The sequence below is a fragment of the Protopterus annectens genome, chromosome 4.part0 (assembly GCF_019279795.1).
Source record: "Protopterus annectens isolate FY-2018-M chromosome 4.part0, PAN1.0, whole genome shotgun sequence".
Taxonomy (NCBI): Eukaryota; Metazoa; Chordata; order Ceratodontiformes; family Protopteridae; genus Protopterus; species Protopterus annectens.
Window position 1 is genome coordinate 1951109021 of NC_056733.1, and position 14281 is coordinate 1951123301.

The window sequence follows — 14281 nt, forward strand, 5'->3', positions numbered from 1 at the left end:
TAGGTACCCAGATCCCCCCACTAGGTGACCGCAGGGGATATCCACACTGGTAAATCTGTGGTACAGCTGCGTCAGATGCCATATGTGTGAATCATCATAGCTTCCAGGGCAGCCAGCACACACATTCATTATAATGCCCTGGGCATTACATACAACCTGGCAGTTGATGGAGGCAATGCCCCTGCAGTTGATGTAGGCCCTATTCTGCTCACCGGTTGGTGCTTTGATGCATAAGTGCGTACAGTCTATAGCACCCACTACCCCAGGGTATTCTGCTATTTGGTGGAAGAGACGCATATTGCTGGTCAGCACCTCACGTGTGTTGAGGAAATATATGTGCTCACTGGCATGTGCTGACATGGCATCCAGGAACTGGTGGAATACTCTAGATGCTAATGCCTGCGAGATCCCCATGATATCCACAGTTGTGCTTTGTGAGGTACCTGTGGCTAGTATACCTAGGTCTACACATACCTTGGTATCCACTGGGATGGGTTCCCCTTGGTCAGTTTGGTGTGTTAGGTGTGGCCAGCACAGCTTAACAATTTGCTGTAGGAGGTCTCTGTCTCCCCTATAGCACTCCAGCTCATGTATCCCCTGGTAGGTTGCCCTGGGTCTGTACAATCTTCTCTGTCTCCTCACTGTGGGTTGTTCAGCAGCATTCACATCCACACCACCCTCAGCCTCTTGCACATGTTGATCTATGTTGTCTGCAGCAGCCCTTCTCATTTTGTAGGTTTGTTTGTTAAAATGTCCCCGCTTGAATACACCAGTGGTGTAGAGTGTGGAAAAACCAGAGGGGAAGGTGTTTGCTTAGATTATAGTAGTGTTCTGGGCTGGACTGGTCTGCTGCCTGTGCAATTGGCTGATTCTGATACATTTCACCTGCCAGCTATGCTAGTTCTCCTTGATTACCTTCCTACTGCTGTTTTCCCTTCCCATTGTCTTCCTGTTTAAGCCCGTGTGCATGCTGCGCAAACAGAGTGCTCAAATGTGCACAGAGCTGCTATTTCCCTGTTTAACTGTTTTTTTTCTTCCTGTAATACCCGGTGTGCGGCGCACACATCTGCTTACACTTTGTAAAGAGCGCTAGGCAGGTTTACACACACCCCTAGCTTAGCTGTGCTAAGCTAGGAGCAATCTCAAACCACAGGGCTCCAATCCACTTACAGTATGCCTGACTCACACACCCATGATGTCACTTATATCCTAGTCTTGCACCCAGCTATTTATGCTCTTTCACTCTTGGGACCTGCCTCACACCCTGGGGAAAACTGGGATTCACTATCCTTCACCTCATTTGCATAGGATTGCCTGCTAATGCATAGTTACATGTCCCACACTAAGCCTTCCCCCTTAGCAACCCTTACTCACTGGCCAGGTTGTCTTCTGCCTGCTATTGACTTGAAAGACAGACTACTGTTTTTAGTTAGCATGCTTATTTTAGGTTTATTTTATTATTTTCCCCCCAATCCCATTTGCGAGCCACTGCCCTATGCTTAAACAGGCTTGATCGGTGAATATAAATAACATTTTTTTTTATTTTTTAAACATTTTGCAATGCCAATGGCCTTCGACTTGGCCATTGGCATGCTTCCTCAATGATGTGCAGCCTTTATTTGGAGCTGTCTTAGCTCTGTTTTGGAGTTTGCAGTACCATACTTGGTTACTAACCGAGTACATTTCTGCATATTACGCTAGTCCTGCACACCCTGATTCCTGGATGACATATTTACCTCGTTTGCATGGTTTTCACCTGCAAATGGGGTGATTTGCATATTGGGGGCTGGGGACGTGCAGCACTAGTGCTACGGTGCTCACGCACATCAGACATGCACGTACGTGGATCGCCCGGCTGCCATATTGGCGAAATTTCATCTAACACTAATCATGCACACCATGCAAGATTTTGTGAATCTGGGGGTGGATACATTATAAGTGATGTATAATGTTTGCAGCTACAGTTGTGTTGGCATGGTTTGTAATGTATAATGTTTGCAATTGAGATTGGGTCGGTATGATTTATTTTAATTTATATAAATGTAACATCGCCTGTGTCATACATGATAATTAAATAAAGATGTTTCTCGTTAAAAAAAAAAAAACTGAAGCCCAAGGATCATTTGTACAAAAATCCAGAAAAATATCCAATTGGAAAAAGAGCAAAAATTAGAAAATGAAAATTTAAAAATATTTCCCCTAAACTTAAAAAGAAGGGAGAGGAACAATTTTAGAGTAGATTCAGTAAATGTGAACAGTATCACTAACACTGTGAGAAGGATAAGGATACTAGAATGGTGCGCTAAATGTGATGTGGATTTATTCTGTTAGACGTTATAAGATCTCTTACAAATGAAGAAAGATAGCAAACAGAAAAATGTGGGGTATATATATATATATATATATATATATATATATATATATATATATATATATATATATATATATATATATATATATATATGGGTCTACTTTGTTTCATTTAATCTCATTTCACTGAATTTCATTTCACCCCGACCACATTGCTGAAAACACAAATTACTGAAAACTCACTTCACTGAACTGCAGTTAGTATATATGGCACTGTATAGAGTACTGTAAGGCAAGTAAAAAGGTATATGTCCATTTCCCCACTGTAATGCGATCCTGGAGTTAGTATATATAGCTGGGCGGTGTGGGGGGCACAGCCCCCTACATTGGTGGGTGTGGGGAGCATAGCCCCCTAACTTGTTTGTTTTATATTGCATTTTACCAAAAACTTCAAAATAATACATTTTAAACAATAGACATGCATAGTTACAACACCAATAACTAACTCTCTCCAGAAGACAGTATGTACTCAGACTAAGTGGGAGGCTATGCCCCCCCCCCCTCCAATTATATATACTCCAGGATCCCACTACAGTGGAGAAAAGGGCATATTCCTTTTACTTGCCTTACAGTACTCCACACAGTGCCATATATACTAACTGCAGTTCAGTGAAATGAGATTTAGTGAAATGAGTTTTCAGTAATTTAAGTTTTCACCGAAGTGGTTGGGGTGAAATGAAATTCAGTGAAATGAGACTCAAAGAAACAAAGTAGAGCTATATATATATATATATATATATATATATATATATATATATATATATATATATATCATAGGTCTACTTTGAAACATCTAAAACCCATAACATTTAATTTTATAACATTGAGACCAGAACATCTAAAACCCAAAACATCTAAAACCCATAACATCGAATTTCATAACATCTAACACTACAAATCACAAGAAAATAATATTCCCTCCACATATAACAACACCAAACTACCAAACACACTTTTTACTACGTTTCTGCAGGGGGTCATGCTCCCCACACCCTCCCATAAATTAAATATACCAACTCCAAGATCGCACTACAGTGGGAAAAAGTAAATCTCCTAACCCCACTGTATCAAGCCCCCCAGCAGAAACATAGTAAAAAGTGTGTTTGGTAGTTTGGTGTCATTATATGCCGTTATATGTGGAGGGATGTTATTTTTTTGTGATTTGTACTGTTAGATGTTATGAAATTCAATGTTATGGGTTTTAGATGTTTTGAGTTTTAGATGTTCTGGTCTCAGTGTTACGAAATTAGATGTTATGGGTTTTAGATGTTTTGAAGTGGACCAGTATATATATATATATATATATATATATATATATATATATATATATATATATATATATCAAAAGCACATAAACGCCAAAAACACTCCACACTGCGTTTTCATTTTCGAATAACTTCATCAGATCACATAAAACACACTATACTAAGCCCTTAAATACCATTAATATAATTGCCTAATTAATTATAACTGACAATTAATTACTCTCAACTACTCTTTTAAAAATATATATATATATATACTTACAACAAGAAATTCTACTGATCTGCATAAAATCTGTGTTTAAAAATTTTTTTACATCAAGATATAAGAAATCTATTACATAATATGTAAACTTGAACATAAATATATATATATACTTATATATTATCAACAATTTTATAAAACAAAAGAATTAAATACAAATCACTGATAAATAGTACATACATTGAAACTGGTACTATGGCGCCATCTATTATGATATCCAAACATTTCAGTATTTACATGTGGATAAACCTACGGTCCCGACGATGTTTGGGGTACCTAAGGTACACAAGAATATAGTTTGCCCACCTATGTGCCCAATAGTGGCTTCAGAGAATTCAGTGACAGCACCTTTAGCAAAATGGTTGGACACTAAATTAAAGGTACTTTCAAATGTTGGAAGTGGAATTTTGAAAGATTCATGGGAATTATTACAACAGCTTTCCCCAGAGGTTTTTGACAAAGATTTGACATTTTACACCATTGATATTGTTGATTTGTTTTCATCTATACCCCATGATGAAGGTATGAAGCTGTTTGAATAAGCGTTGATTAATTATGGGAAATTTGACAATAATGCGTTTTATCTGCTTCTTACAATGATGGATGTTGTACTTTCCAATAATTTTATCCATTTTGAAGGGGAATTTTTTAAACAAATACAGGGGGTAGCTATGGGGGCTAGGTGCGCCCCGACGTATGCTAACATAATCCTCTCTACTTGGGAGAATAAATATGTAATAAATTCAAGTTTTAGTTCATGTTGGAAACTATATAAGTGATTCCTTGACGACATGTGTTTTTTATGGATGGGTACAGATGATGAATTCCAGCAGTTTTTTAAATATATTTCACAATCAACGAGTTTTCTAAAATTTACTTACCAATGTGACATGAATGAATTAAAGTTCTTGGATATCTATGTGGGTAAAAGTGAAGATGTTTTTTTCTCGAAGTTATATAGAAAGACAACCTACTCCAATTCATACTTAGCATTTGAAAGTTCGCACCCCTATCATCAGAAGAAAGAGATTGTTAAGGGGCAGTATGTTAGAGCAAGTAGAATGACATCGAGGGAAGCTGATTTTAATGGAGAATGTGATACGTTGTATAAAATGTTTGTGGATAGAGGGTACCCACCAGGAATGGTTAAAAACATTGAGAAGGAGGTTAAGGAGGGTAGAGAGGCGAGATTTGAACCCATCTTAGGTAAAGGTAAAATAAAGGTTTCACCTCAGAATACCCCCTGTAATCTTGAAAGAGAAAACAATTTCGTAACAGATTATTGTGGACAAGCTGTCCAGATTAGGAAGATTCTTGAAGAAGAATGGACTAAATTTAGTGAACTATCAGAACTTAATTGTCTTTTTGTGGAACCATTGAGATGTACCTACCGTAAAGGTAGAAATCTGAAAGCTATTTTAGAAGGGAATAAAGGAATGAATAATAAAAATAATAGAAAGAAAGTGGGTACTTTTAAATGTGGCAAATGTTCCCAATGTTCCCATATCTGTGTAGGCAATGCAATTTATGTGAAAAGTAGGGATATTTTTATAGAAAGCAAGTATTTTTCCAATTGTGATGCATATGGGATTATCTATATTGCCCTATGTAAAGTATGTGATGCATTTTATGTTGGTAAATCCGAAAGGAAGCTAAAAAACAGGATTTATGAACATTACTATGAAATTAGAACAAATAATTCGAAAAATGCATTATACAGACATAAATTGGATTGTCCCTCAGCCACCTATAACTTTTTTGTCTTGGAAGTAGTAGAGAAAGACATTAGGGGTGGCCAGTGGGAGACATCAATAGAGTATAAGGAGTTATTATGGCAATTATATTTGGAGGCCAACAAATCCCCAGGCCTGAATGATGTGATTTCATTAACTCCAGTACTAAAAATAAGGGCAGCTAAGTTGTAAGTCAATTATGGAATATTTTAAGTACACATTTTAGACCTCTATGTGTATTTTTAGATATGTTTTTATATTTATTTATGTGTATATTTTCTATGTATTTATATTTTTTTATATATTTAATATATTTAATATTTTTGTATAGAGATAGATAAGCTGGTTTGTATATGAGACATATTAAGACATTTGCATAGTAAGGAATGCTTTTTATTGGAACAATTTCTCTTCTTTATATATTCTTTATTTTTTATATATTCTTTATGTACAGGTTTCTTCCAGTAGATGGCGCCATAGTACCAGTTTCAATGTATGTACTATTTATCAGTGATTTGTATTTAATTCTTTTGTTTTTTAAAATTGTTGATAATATATAAGTATATATATATATTTATGTTCAAGTTTACATATTATGCAATAAATTTCTTATATCTTGATGTAAAAAAATTTTTAAACACAGATTTTATGCAGATCAGTAGAATTTCTTGTTGTAAGTATATATATATATATTTTTTTAAAAGAGTAGTTGAGAGTAATTAATTGTCAGTTATAATTAATTAGGCAATTATATTAATGGTATTTAAGGGCTTAGTATAGTGTGTTTTATGTGATCTGATGAAGTTATTCGAAAACGAAAACGCAGTGTGGAGTGTTTTTGGCGTTTATGTGCTTTTGGTACCTTTATTAAAACTTTGAACTACAGTCTGCAGCCTGATTTCCTACAAGTGCTTTTTTACTTGGATTTGTGGTTTTTTCTGGCACTTGGGCATATTCTTTTTTGCTACATATATATATATATATATATATATATATATATATATATAGATATAGCTATATGTATAGATGTGTGTGTGTGTGTGTATCTCTCTCTTTCTTATATATATATATATATATATATATATATATATATATACACACACACACACATATATATATATATATATATGTGTGTGTGTGTGTGTGTGTCTGTGTGTGTGTCTGTGTGTGTCTGTGTGTGTGTGCGTGCGTGTGTGTGTGTGTGTGTGTGTGTGTGTGTGTGTGTGTGTGTGTGTGTGTGTGTGTACACCCTTATACTGCACTGCAGTGTCAGCAATCCTATGTTATATCCCAGGATGAACAATGATATGTCCTTTTTCCATGCTTTCCTAAATTTTTAGCAGTGACTTAGCTTAGCACCGATTTTTTCTCATAACTCTTGTAATGATGTGGAACCATGACAATCCAGCTGCATCAATAAGGTAGTAACCTGAATTTTCAAAATTTTAAAGTAAAAGAGTTGTAGAGATAAGCTCCTATTGGCTATCTTGGAATTGCATTTTATTTCTCTATAATGTCATCGATGGAGTGCTTTTTCAGGATTCCCTGCCCATTTAGTAATGATTAAGAGTGCAAAGAGAGCATTTAATGATAATTATTTTTTTAATTCACTGAGTATCTTTGTTATGGGCTACTTAGTTTTCCACTTATATAACTTAGTGGGTATTCATTTCTTCTTACTGTTTACTGTTTACTTTTGTGCCAATGCAATTCCATTGACTAGTTCATAACTTTATAGGTAAGAACTAGGCAATCAGTCTGCAGACCATTACAACCCTAGTCAAATAGCCCTATTCAGTAGCACCCTCTAGACTCGAGAAGGTCATTAGTCTGGACAGGGGGATGTGGATTTGTGGCTTCCTATCCAGGTATCTAGATGTACCCTGAAGGTTACAAGGGTGCTACTTTGCTTGACATGTAGTGGAAGTTTTTTTTTTCCAATGGTCGAGGATACATTGTGATATGGATCTATCATAACAGCAATTCTTATTTATGTGCTGATGAAGGTTTTGTTCCTTTACTCTAGTATCTGATGTACTGTTAGTACTGTAAAGGAATAGGAGGTTAAATGCAGTGGATCCTTCATGTCTTGAAAGGCTTGACAAAGATCTCCATAGATGAGTCTGTAAGAGACTGAGTACAGAGAAAAGACTGACAGTCTCTCCAGATAACTAAGATTTTTTTTGGGGGGGATTGATCATTTTTGTTATGATGAGTTCTCTCAAGCTGGATGATATGTTTAGACTAATACATGCCAAAAGGTATATTATATTTGGCAATGGCTCTCATAAGATATGTGTAATGAGGAATTAAGAGTTTTTTTGGATTTAGTGTAGATGCCTTTAGAAATTACATGAGACAGATAAAAGGCTTTCTAAACTGCCATGGAGATGTGATAATCTAATAATATGAATTATTAACAAATGTGCCTAGATCCCTTAAAACAGTGTCTGATTGGAGGGGTGCATCACCTAATATGGAAAGTGGAACTGTTTTGAATACCAAGTGAACTATGCTACATTTTAATTTAAGACCATTGTCTTTGCATCCATTGTTAACATGGTTTAACCCATGCTGGAGCAATTGTGAGTCAGTTGAAATTTGAATAACAACACCCAGATTACAGTTGTCTGCAAACTTAGCTAACCATAGAACATAGGCCCGAGAAATGGATGCCAAAGAGAAAGGGCCCAAAATTGAGTTGTGCTATTTTTTGTCCTTAGAAGTGGCACCCTTGACTCTAACCACATGGGTTCTATCAGACAACCAGTTAGACCACAAAATATAAGGATTTATATTCAGATTTACAGTTCTGTCAATAATGCCTGCATGCAGAGTAGTGTTAAAGGTCTTAGACAATTTTAGACATGCTGTATCCACTGCATAACATCGTGCACTACTTTACTTAGTTTTTCAAAAAAAAAAAAAAAACTAATGAGGTTAAAGAGGCAGGACCATCCTTTGATGAAGTTGAATTGATGTGGATCCAGGATTAAGAGATTTTTAATGTCCGGATTAATGAGGTCAGAGATATCGCACTCCATAGCTTTATATATGAGGCTAGTGAGACTACTAGGTGTATAGTTACAAGGTCTGTGTTTGGGTGACCCTTGTGTAATGGCATTTATAATGGATATTTTTCAGACTTCAGGAATGCAAATTGTGGAGAAGCTTAGATTAAAGAGGTTAACTAGGATTAAGAAAGTCTATTCTTGACACTGATAATCAGACAACCTTGTATGCTATCAGGGCCAGTAACTGTAGGTGGTGCAAAATGTGCACTAAATTTGGTAACTAGGATATCAGCTATGCCAGTATCTAAAATAACTACAGCTTATGCACAGACACAGTGGGTAGCGATGAAACAAAGCTCTGATAAAAAAAAATACTTTAATGGCATCATATTAGCTATGTCCTTTGGGTCCAACAGTACAATATTATAGAACTACCTTCAAGCATTGTTATGAAGTCCTTCTTAACTTCCTGATATAGTTAAACAAAGATTTGCAATAATTTTTGGATTTATTGGCTATTTTAAATTCATATTTAGCTTCTTATGCTCTTTATTAGTTTGCTTAAGTGTGATCCTAAGGTAGATAGAATGAAACCCCTAATAAGCATTAAGCAGTTTCTTTCTCTTGTTATATGATATATTTATTTGAGTGGGTATTCCACCACGATGGGTTGTTTCTAAAATTCTCATTATATTTGTTGTGGATAGGGATTGATTTATCAATACAATTATTTATGTGGGAATAGAAATCAGAGTCATAGCAACTTTAGCAATCAGTCCCTTCAGTGAAAAATTATAGCAGAATTTATCTAGGTCATCAAGTAACTGAAGAAGGTTGGCTTTTGAGAAATACCTAAAAACAGTGATATTTACAGGGAAGTAACACAAGTTTTAAAGAAAAGGTTGACTAAGTTATAGTCTGATTTAACAAGGCATAATTCATATGGAGATGTGCCAGAAGTGTCCATATCTGTGAGGACTCGATCAAGGATATTCAGGCTTGTAGTAGGATGGTTATCTGTTTGTGAAAGAGAATTAGCATTTATAATGGCAAGGAAGCACTGGGCAGGCAGACCATTGGCAGTGCAGGTCAGACAGTTTATTGATGGATAGTTCAAGTCCCCAGGGAGAAAGGTCTAGGTTTTAATTGGAATTTTATGTAATATGTTACATTAACTATAATGCTCAGAAGGAAAAATAGATGGTGTTCTATAGCTAACTATGAGGCAACTGTGAATACTACAGACTGCTTAGAAAATACAGGGGTTAACAGGGCAGTCTGGGAACACAGTACATCTTTCAGTTTCAGGAATACTGGTCAGTTGCCTCTGTTCATTTAATGTTTCAAATGGTCTTATCCTTAATCACATCAGTCAGGGGTCACACCATTAAAGCAAAATTAGGGATGAATATTGTGGTAGCAAAATGACAACAGAAAAAGTGTCCAGGCCTGTTTTAATGTAACAGGTATGTATCAAGTTCACATTGCTTTTACCTTTTCTTCCCATGGTTTTATTATCCTAATTCCTATCATGTGGCCTAAATACAGGGTTCTGGCCATAATACTGAGCTTTGGTCATATCCATTTTACATTTCATGTGGTTGTCTTAACTTTGATTGACAGAAATAGGTTAGTATAGCTTGGAACTTAGATGACTTTCCTAGTCCAATGAGAAAATAAGGTAAGCTGTGGTATACTTCTTGTGAGGTCCATGTAGGCTATGTGTCATAACATTAAAGTGGCAACATTCATCCAATGTAGAGAATATTTTCATTGTTTTGTTAGCTTCTTGAGTTAGTGGGTTCTGGCAATAACCCTTGGTGAAACCCAAAGTTTAAAAGAACCTAACTTTGTCCAGTTCAATCAGTTTGTCTACTAAGTATGCTACATCTAAAGAAATCCCAGTCCCTCTATACCACATGCTCCAGAGACCTCAACCTCATTACCACAATCAACAGAACAAGCTGGAGGGACAGGTTCATAACCCAAAGACTGCCCAAGATATGGAACTGACTTCCCATACATGTCAAACAGAGGACCTCACTGGCCCTCTTTAAGAGAAATCTTGATGAGTGGATGGGAAATAGAAAATTCACCCAAGGGATCACTCCAGTTGCTCGACTCGACATAAACACTGAGAACTAAGATGCTAAGGTAATCCTATGATCTAGGCTTGTAAAGGCTCCAGGGCCATTAGCCTAGTACACACCTATGAACCTACTAATAATCAAATGTGGACATGTTATTCAGTTTTCTGAACTCATTGCAGAATCTTATAGTCATATAAGGTTTAGTAACTAGTATAGTGGGTCTATTACTCTCGCTGTGTGTTTTCTGCTTAGCTCCACCCTTAAGTATTTCTTGTATTTCCTCCTTAACTGCTTGGCTTTGAGACTATGGTATCTGATATAGTCATACATTTACTTTTTCACCTGCAATGGTCTCATTGTGGTGTGAGATTAAGTTTATTCTGTTAGATAACTCTGAAAATAGATCCCTGTTTCTGAGAACATTTTTTTTTCTTCATGTCTTTGGGCCATGAGGAACTAAGGGAATTTCACCTATCTTATATTCAGGATATGTCGTGAGGGCTTTAACCTCATCAGCAAATACACACACAACAGAAACTTCAATTTATCTCCAAGGACTTAAGGCATTTATCTAATAAAACTTTTCTAGTTTCCTCTCAGTAGTTTTATATATTTTTGTAGATTCCTTCCTCTGTTCTCTCTGTAATATCAAAATGTCCTTTTCAAACGGAAAGATTTTTTTGCAATGGATAATTGCCTGAGTATTTTTTGTACCCTGTTTGAATTCTATATGTTGCGCATTTCTATTATAATTTCTTGTAGACTTCCTGTGTTCTCTTCCTGACTATAGATACAAATTGTTCTTGACCTATGCTTCAATTTAGTGAAATGTCCTCTCACACAAATGAGTGTTTTCTAATTCATATGTTTATTATGTTCTATATAACAAGCCTTGGGGTGCCTACTGTATAATAGTTCAACTGTAATGAAACCATTTCAGGCTTTGGGAACCTCTCTTAACGTTATAAAATGTAAGGAAGCAGCTGATCCCAGTTTTTTTTTTTTTCATTTATTTTTCTATAGATTCCTAAAGCTTATCCTTTAAAGATTAATTAAAACAGCTAGTTAGCTCATCTAGGGGTGGCATGCATATTTTTATTTTTAATTACTTCACCTTATGGATCTGACAGAGTCAACACATTACTCAAGATATGAATTGTGTTCTTTGGTCGATAAGGATTTCTGTGGGCATTTTTACCCTAGAAAACTACAGTAGGATTTATGTTGTATTGACATGGCACTCGCTTACTGTACAAGTAGTGCTTTTGGAATCTTTATGGCAAACTTAAGTTTTTTCCACTATGTACTGATAACCTCTGTTTGATTTCACAAGTCAGTCTACTATTTATACCCAGCATCTAACTTATCCTCAATAAAGGGAAGCTCATGAAAATGATTTTCTTCCATTTAAATCACTGACAGTTTCTGTTTACTTTGTTCACTTTTGTCTCTTCTTGCTCTAGCATTGGAGCGCTTCTTCTATATATGTTTATTCCTCTGTATAGATGTAGCCGAGAGATGCTTTGGGGTATATTCAGCCTCATCTCCCTCTCTCTCTCTCTTTCCATTCAAGGTCCCTCCCAAATCTTTGCTACAGGTTCACCTAAACCAACATGTATCCAAACTTTTTTCATCATTCTGACCACTGCTGTCTTTTATGTTGTATAAACTATGAGCCATTCAGTATCAGTCACTATACTAACTTCTTCTGCTATGTTTTCTAGTGGAGTATTCTGAGAAGACTCAGCACATATTTGCCCACAACATCTACCCAGATTCAAATCCGGCTGCCTTTTAATGTTTCAAGCTTACTGGCTTTGCTTGTGCTGAAACTGTGCATCACTGACAGAGTGGTTACCCTTAAAATGTGGAATGTCTTGACCAATTATCACAACATGGATTAAGTTAGGCACTAAGGCACCAAAACAGAATACTTTACCAAGAAGAAACTTCATTTTCACATGGATTGCAGTGTACTCTTTCTTGTTACCATGCAGACACATACTTTCAATATTCAGGTTAGTAAAAGTTTCAATATTCAGGTTACAAATAGTATTGTGCTTCCACAAAAATGAGTCTCTAAAAATTTGTGTTTATGCATCCTAAGTATAACAGTCATTGTAAGTATGTTCCCTCTATAATTCCATTATATTTGACAGTCTTAACAAAGTCACATAGAAAAAATCCAATTGCACACTTCTTGTACTAAATAATTCAGGGTTGTCCCATTCCACAGGAATGTGGAGTTTGCTTAACAGCAGATTGACTTTTTTATAGATTTTGAAGGTAAGATATAGGTAAGCCTACATTGCAGTTTGAGAATAGTTTTCTCCTGAATTGCTGATTTATTTAAACTGTTTTTTGCTGTTGTGACTGTGATTTTATGCACTTTGAATTTCTAGTACTTCTGCATTTTATAGCACAGGCTAGATTCATACTTGCTGAATCTATGCTGTTTAGTATCATTTGAGCACTAAAATTAGCACTTCACTGAAATACTGAAAAATCTGAGGCATCCGTTGCTTCCCACTAACTATAAGTGCCTGTTTTTGCTCTAATATTGCACTTGTAATTTGTATTTGCATTCTACTGTCTGTTTGAATCGTCTGAACTTTTTTTTTCTGCACCATTTGATTGTATACTGTACTAGTTCAGCTGGAGCACAGCTAAGTCCCAGGTTTGTTGTTTCTGTGTCTGTTTTGTAACTTTTGAGCATCAAGGGATGATCATGATGATTATAATAATGTTGATGATGAAGCAGGTAAGAAATTCAAGAAATAATGATAGAGTGGGATTCAGTATGCAGGTCCTTAAGGAGAATAACAACAGCCATACACAATATTATAGTCATAAAGTAGCAGAAGGTATTCTAAAAACTAAGCCAGCACAAGAATGGAAAACGGAGATTCTGCAGTAGGGATGATTGCAATTAGGGTTACAGAGAACAAGCAAGAAGAAGTTGGAATTTACTGGAACAAATGGCAAAGGTACCAAGGTATTGGGAGAAATTAACTAGGCAGGGAAAGGTGAAAGAATGGGAAGAAGCCAAGAAGACATTTGGACTGCAGGCTGGAGACTGCCTTACCAATCGGGGATCACTATCAGAGTATAAGCAAAGAGAAAGGGATAGAGTAATCCTAAATGAAAGGCAAGCTCTGGTAGTGGTTTTAAACAAATCTGGAACAAATCTAGAACATAAGCTGGTGTTAACAATGGATGATTACTAGGGTATATAAAACATTGCACAGTAGCTATAAGAATCAATCAGAGGACGTTAGAAAAGTTTGGGAAGAGAGACTGGATAAGCAATTCACAATGAAATAATGGGAAGACATATGCATGGCTCCCAAATATGCAGTAAAGTCTAGAAGATTTAGGATTTTTGCTTGGAAATCTTTGCATATGTATTTTTATACCCAAAGTAGTTTTCAAAGAATTTTCCTCAGGTAGATATCAAATGTTGGCGGGATAATGGGGAAGAAAGAAATAATTGGGAACATATGTTCTGAGAATGTAATGAGCTGGAAGACTTTAAAATTTTCCTCCA